A 7,609-nucleotide genomic window follows, 5' to 3' on the forward strand; every position below is an offset into this window, starting at 1 on the left:
GCTTGGGATTCTCTCTCTCCCTCTGCTCCTCCTCCACTGCTTGCTCTGTGTTCTTTTTCTCTCAAATAAATAAATAAATCTTTTTTTTTTAAAAAAAGAATACATCTATTGAAGAAAACTTATTTGCCAGTCTAGAACTTATTTTTTCACCCAAGTTTCTCCCCACAACATGCATGTAGTTAAATGCATGCTATTAAGTGGAAGCTTTTTCCTTTCTGCTCGTTTTTTAACTGCTAATTCTGTAAAGCAGTACTAAAACCTAACAGTTCTATTGTCTGAAAAATACCAAACTTACACTGCTACATATAGAGATGACTCATAACTCAGAAAGTAAAAAGTGGAAGAGTTAATAGAATTGCAAACTCTGACTCTCAAAAAATCCCTAGTTGTCACTGCATTTGGTAAAAATCCATCTTGTGTGGGCAAGTATCTTATCATGGATGGGCACATTTGTTCTAGAGTATTTATTTACTGTTACTGATGTTCTAGACTCATCTCACTCAACCAAAATCAAATCAAAGAACTAACTGCGTTGAACTAAATGCTGGTGTATTTATCTAGAATCTAAGAAGTAAAACTTTTTGACCTGAAATTAACCTAAGAATGACAACATTTCTGAAAACACTGTAAAAATCAATTTTAATAATATCACCTGACAAGAATTAATTTGGGATCTGTAAACCTCATGAAATTATATAGAGAATTCTGTGTGTGTGTGCATTTTTCTAGGAAGGTGATCCAATGCTTTCATCAGATCCTAAAAAGGGAGTGGAATTCCAAAAAGTCAAGAATCACTGCTCTTTCTAATTTCTTTCTACTTTTATGTTATTATTATAAATTATATATTATTGTTTCAAAAAGAACCTGCTTATATAAAATTAAGCAGTCTAATTCTAAATTCATTCCAATCTCACATTCCCCAAATAACTTTGGACATGTATAACATAAATTCACAACTACAAAAACACTTCAAGTTACCCAAAAATTCTTAGTCTACAAACCTTTCCCAGAGCTGTTTAAGAAACAGTAAGAAACAAAGAGCACAGAGGAACCACTAGAAACCTGTGAGTAAACTTTAGCCAATCCCAGAACAATCAGTATGTACAGAAAACAAGGGTCGGTATGAGAAGAGCGAGGCTCTAATTATCTACTGAACAGCTACAAGTGGCGACAGTCAAATTTCAGCATTCTGTAGTTAGAAAAGGCAGTTTTGGGGAGAGGATTTAGCACAGATCATCACTGCAGTTTCACAAAGACCTACATAAAATTAGTTGCTTGGTAAAGTTCATAATGCCCACAAGCCCATGCCATATTTTTATTCGTTTTCCACCTGCCCTGTAATTTAATCTCTCATTACAATAACTTATTAGCAAAAACATACAACACTTAATGAGATTTCCTTCGAGGTGTATATAGGCTTAGGTTGGCGACTATCCTTAAAATAATCCAATCCCGGTTCAATGCCAGTAGCCTTCCGTTGAAAACCTATGAACCCTTTTATCTGGCAACAGTTCAAATACAAACAAAAAATCATAAACTAAATAAAGTCAACCAAAGTGATCCCGAGGCTCGCGTCCTTCCCTCCGCCTCGGGGCCCGCACCTCTTTGTGCACAAGGGTGTGAGTGCGAGGGGCTTCTAACCTCGGACCCCAGTTACCCGCCCGGCACGACCCCCCGTCGCAAGCCTCAGGGGAGCTCCTGCTCAGCAGGGGAAACGTTGGCGGACGTGGATCGGCGCGATCCCCGCAGCAGCCGTGACGCCAGGCTTGTCCCGACGGGCCCGAAACCAAGACCAGGGGCGCGCCGCCACCGCAGACCGGGCCTCAGGCTGGCGGGGACCCGCGGCGGCCGATGCCGCGCACCCAGCTTTCGCCGGTGCTCTACCTCACGGCCCGAGGGCCGGCGAAGAAGACGGGGGGGGGGGGGAGGCGGACACACCTGGCGGGGACCCTCGGCGACCGGTTCCTGTGTTAGCGCGACGTCCGTCGGACTCTCCCAGCATTCGCCGCCGCCCCTCCTCCCGCCCCAGGGCCACCTCCACGTTCCGCTTCAACGTGGCAGCCGCAGCCCCTCCCAGCCGGCCGGCCGCTTCCGGGAGCGACGCCTCGCCCGGCCCACTGAGGCGCGCCGCCTGCCACGGCACTTCCGGGAGCGGCGCAGGCGGCGTCCCGGGCCTGGGTGCGCGCTGAAGGCCGGCGGCGGGCCGGCTCGCGGCGGGGCCTGGAGACCTGCTCTGAGGGACGGCGTGCACGGCCAGGGTGCGGTGACCGGGGTAGGCGAGAAACAAAAGTCTGGCCGGGTGTAGCGGTCGGCTGAAGAACGGCCCGGGCCCGCAGAACGCCACGTAGCGCTAGTCCTGTGAGACGGCGGCGGCCGGCGACCCGGCGACCCTGCCAGCACCGGACAAATCGCGTGAAAATCGGGCTGCGGGGCCCTAATTGCAGTAACTAATTTGCGATTCGCTTTTTAAAATTGCATAGTTGGTTCTACAGTATTATTGCTTTTTTTTTGAGAACTTCTTTAAAGCCAAATGGGCTCGTCAGTCTGTTGTGGACGTATTTGTTCCTCCAGAGGCGTGGCCCGGTTAGTTTAGCATCGTGTGGCACGGTTTGAGATCTACGAAGGTTTGCCCGTACGTCACTGGCACTCCACTAGCTCTGCCAGACCCTGGCATCTAATTAATCTATTGCTTGGATGTTGTTCTTGGTTTAGGAATTGTTTTGCAGCAAAGAAGGGAAAACCAGAGGAAAAACACTTGGTAAACGATCAGAACTTGGATTGAACCCGGGTCTTCCTGCTAGAGCAATTCTCTTCCCATTATTACGCCCATCAAGGTCTCTTTCCTCAAGCTTTCTCTAAAGCGCCTTCACTTCTAACTATTAGAATGTTTGCACTCCCACTACATTTTTTTGAACACCTTTTAATGTCTTATACTTGTTCAATTTGAAAAGCCAAGTTTATTTCTCTAGGACAATTAATAGACTAAACATCACTTAGGCTACAGTAGCTAATTTCTCCTGTTCTACAAAGCCATTTTTATTTAACTGCAAGTTTGCCTAGAGATACCAATAAAAAAGTCTTAAAAGTGGGCTCATGGGCAGCCCCAGTGGCGCAGTGGTTTTAGCGCCACCTTTGGCCCAGGGCCTGATCTTGGAGACTTGGGATCGAGTCCCACGTCGGGCTCCCTGCATGGAGCCTGCCTCTCTTTCTCTGTCTCTATGAATAAATAGTCTTTATAAAAAATAAAAGTGGTCTCATTATTTGTCAATACTAAACTCCCTACTGCCCCAACCTCCAGAGACCCCCTACTACCCAGAAGCATACATTGGTATGGAGAAAGTTTTCATTTGAAAAACTTCACCAAAACGCAATGATTCAAGCAGTAGTTATATTCTTTGGTATCATTTAATGTACATGTTGCTATTAGAGAAGTCAAACTACAAACCTCCCTGCTCCCCATCCCCATTTGTAGGCTCTGTGAGGTTAAGAATGGTATTCCATGAAATGTTTCATAACTGGAACACAGCCACTTTCAGTGATTTATGTATTGTCAATGGCTGTTTTCCTGCTACATGGGCAAAGTTGACTAGTTGCTACAGAGACTATAATAGTCTGCAAAGCCTAAAGTATTTCCTGTATGGCCTTTTAAGTTTGCCAACTCCTATTAGGATTTTACTTACAATCCTTTAATACTCAAAATCAAATGAGACCGTACTATAAATTTCAAAGCCTTGACATAGTAGCATACAAAGGCATTGTGAAAAATGTCCATTGTAACTGGTGATCATAAAGGTAAAGTGTATTTGTGTCTAGACTTAATCTGTTCATAACTGGTTAGAGTTCCTAGCTTGGTGTAAATGCAGGGAGCTCTTACTTGGACTATGCAAACTGACACTTAAAAGCAATGTTAATGGGATTAACAATGATTGTTCTGTAAACCTGAAAGTTATTAAAACATTAAAAACTCTCTTGATGTTAGTTATACACATTAAAAATATTTAAAACAGGGACACCTGGAGTGGCTCAGTGGTTGAGTGTCTGCCTTTGGCTCAGGGCATGATCCTGGGGTCCAGAGATCCAGTTCCACATGGGGCTCCCTGCAGGGAGCCTGCTTTTCCCTCTCCCTATGTCTCTCTCTCATGAATAAATAAATAAAATCTTTAAAAAATAAAAATTAAAACATTTAAAACAAACATTGAAAATTATAGCATTTTATTTATTAAAGTCTCAAGAATAGTTTTAATATTGCTTGCCTTCTCATATAACTTACAATATGGAGCAAGCATCTTTTCTACACCTTGGCAAATTGTCATACTCCTTTCAACTGAGTTTGGATTTGCCTCTAAAATTTATGCATTCAATGTCATCAAATAGGAGTGTTCCTTTAATGTGGTTTTTCACCTGCCATCACTTCCTCTGAAACATATTGATCCTTTACAACACACAACTGCTTTCGTCATTTATAACAATGTTCGCCTTCACTAAATTCTTCTGGCTGTATATGTAGAACTACTTCTTGATTGGCAGCAGTGTCAACATTCCCATGGTCATCTGTATCTTCTAGAACTCCAACTGCATTCCAGCCAAACCTTGTGAAGTTTTTACATAGTAGTCTTGCACTACTGTGCAAAGCAAAGACTACCTGTGATTCTTGGAATATGGGTGCAAATTTCACAGATGCTTCTCTGAGCTTGCAGCTTCACCAGATAGCAGAACATTAATCAATTCATGCTGACTTTGTAAACAATGAAACCAGCCTTTATTATTAGAAGGCAATAAGATGTTCTTTTTCAGTCTACTTGTAGTTACCATTTTCCTTCAGTGCAGCAACTAACCTCAACACTTTGGCCTGAATACTAGCCAAACTGACTGGGATTTATTTTTACAGTCCTCAATCCAAAGGAGAAGTAAACATTCCATTTCAACCATACATGCCTTTCTGTTCCTAGTATAATTTAAACTAAAAAATCTTAAAGCATTTTACCTAAAAGTTCTTGCTTCATCGAACTTTAAAAAGATGGTTCATTTTATAGCTTCATGTAAGCCCAGGTCTTATCTTGTCTTCACTATGCTGTCACCATTTTCAAATCTTCTAATGACATCCAATTTCATTTCTGGTGTTAAAACTTTTTCTTTGCTGCCCAGTCATCTTTGTTGACCAATTCTGTCACATGGGTTTATCACTGGGAAACAAGTAGGCAACATAACTACATGCTTTACTCTGCGTGTGAACTATTAGATGTTCAGTGATCAACCACCAAGAGACTTTGAAAGAAGCGACATAAGTGTTTACTGACCATCTTTTATATGCATAATCTTTTGTGGAATAAAGAGCTATCTGCAAAACTTATGCAACAATCTGGTTACTATCGCGGTAACTGAAATTTCAATCATGTTGTAGAGGGATTGGTGTTATTTAACTCAACTGTGAAAACTGATCTTCAAGTAACTGGAAACAGTGCAAAGTAAGGACTACCTGTATTTAAAAAGAAGAACTTGTATTAGTTCACGGAACAGCCAACTTTTAATCCAATCTAACTACTAACCAAAGCTAGCCATAGATAAAAAACAAAAACTGAATTACTCATTGGAGCTGGAAAAATGTTTGAAGACAATGTAATACAAAATTCTTCATATTAGGATTTGCAGACAGTCCAAAGATATCCTTTTCAGAGTTTAGGCCCCCTTTCCTCATTTCAATAATCTTGAGTTCTGCAAAAGAGTAAAGTCCTGGACAAATCTAATATTGTCCAGATTATAAAACTTTACAATTCTCACAAGGCACAAGGCTGTATGTGTATATAACTTATTCCATACGAGCCAGCACTATGTTTACTTCTGTGTAACAGTAGCATCCATCCCATTAATTTTTTAATTTTGTTTTTGAATGCACTTATTTGTAAATATTTTCATTAAGGCCTATAAAAAAAGTTTTTATCAATTTTATGTTGGTAGAAATTTATGAAATAATGAATTTAAATCAACATTGAGTAGTTGTAAAAATTTTTCTATTTAATATTCCTCAAATTTGTAACACCCCAAGACAACATGCCTAATTAGTGACAGATTAATGTGGTATTAGATTTGAGATTCCCAGCTTTTGACTACCTATGTACGTATCTACTATTCTTGAATAAAGCTTAAGTTATAGGATGGATGTTCACTGGCATATTAAAGAGTCATTTATAGAACATCCAAAAGTTAAGCAAACTTAAACCCTGGAATATATGATATCTAGTTTCATATATTCTAATAGCCCCTATCTATTTCAGGGGCTGAATTACATCATTATTTTTGAGAAAAGATGACCATCAAGGTTACAAGTCCTGACCCCAGCTACCAATTGCCTACCCTGAATCAAATCTATTGATTTAGAAAATTATATCATCTTTGAAAGCTGAAAGCATAAGGAAAAAAAAATTGAGTACGATATTCACATTATGCTCAAATATCAACTGTTTGCTAAGATCTGATTTTCTGTTCATCAAATTAACCTCTTACCTTTCTATAAAAATGTTCACTGTTTATCAAATCTGACACGTGATGTTAAGAAAACCGCCCTTCAATTTCATTTCTAAAAGGAAAAACATTATTAAATCAACATACAAAAACTACATCTGTGCTTTTCTTCTCCCACTATGATTTTCTTTTTCCATTATGTCCTCATCCACATACATTAATCACAACAAATCATGATGTGAACAGCAGTGGAAAAAGTTTAATCATTGGACATTTGTATTTTTTTTCCTATTTTCAACTTAAGCTGTAATCATAAGGTTTTCACGGTTTAGCCCTTTCTATAGAACACATAATGCACATTTCTTTAAATTTTAATTATCATAAATTCCCCAATTTTACTGTGATTGGGAAAAAACTCATACCAAAGATAATTTCAAGTGCATTATCTATCTACTTTGTATAAGATTACCTTACACTAATTTAGAAATGTCTTCTCAACGTTAAGTTTGACATGGAGGGACGCCTGGATGGCTCAGTGGTTGAGTGTCTGCCTTCGGCTCAGGGCATGATCCTGGGATACAGGATCAAGTCCTGCATCAGGCTACCTGCGAGGAGCCTGCTTCTCTCTCTGCCTATGTCTCTCTGCCTCTCTGGTCTCTCTCATGAATACATAAATAAAATCTTAAAAAAAAAAAAAAAAGTTTGACATGGAAAGGGTAATCATAACTTAAATACATTCCAAAACTGAGTATATCTTGTTTTATATGTAATGCTTGTTAATAGTCAAGGTTTCTAATAATCAGAAGCAATTAAACTTTAAAGGAAAAGGGGCACAGCTGTCACTCCTAAGAAATAACTTTTAAGCAGGGATAAAGGGAAAAGGCAGCTCAAAAAATTACAAATCTCAGGCACTAATTAGAATCCTGCCAATTAGGGGCATTCTGATTGCTTAGCAAAGTCTATATTTTATTCATTAAGAGAGACAGAAGACCATGGGGGGAGGGGATCAACAGAAAGAAAAAGTATGGGGTACCTGCCTGGATGGCTCAGTGGGTTAAGTATCTGACTCTTCTTAGCTCAGGCGTTGATCTCAGGGTCGTGAGTTCAAGCTCTGTGTTTGTCTCCACACTGGGTGTGGAGTCTACTTATA

The 7,609-nt window shown here is 40.1% G+C and overlaps 1 protein-coding gene across 24 annotated transcripts in view; it reads right to left on the reverse strand.

Moving 5' to 3' along the window:
- Window positions 1-2,096, reverse strand: part of SEC31A (SEC31 homolog A, COPII coat complex component) — a 79,733-nt gene extending 77,637 nt beyond the window's left edge. For 20 of the 24 annotated variants that reach the window (XM_049104993.1, XM_035709674.2, XM_035709673.2 and 17 more), the window contains exon 1: window positions 1,939-2,096. The gene's annotated coding sequence lies outside the window, so the exon portion shown is untranslated. The remainder of the gene's footprint in view (window positions 1-1,938) is intronic. The other 4 variants (XM_049104987.1, XM_049104991.1, XM_049104983.1 and 1 more) reach the window with 2 other exon arrangements.
- Window positions 2,097-7,609: the final 5,513 nt, after the last annotated feature.

The sequence above is a fragment of the Canis lupus genome, chromosome 32 (assembly GCF_003254725.2).
Source record: "Canis lupus dingo isolate Sandy chromosome 32, ASM325472v2, whole genome shotgun sequence".
NCBI classification, from domain to species: Eukaryota; Metazoa; Chordata; class Mammalia; order Carnivora; family Canidae; genus Canis; species Canis lupus.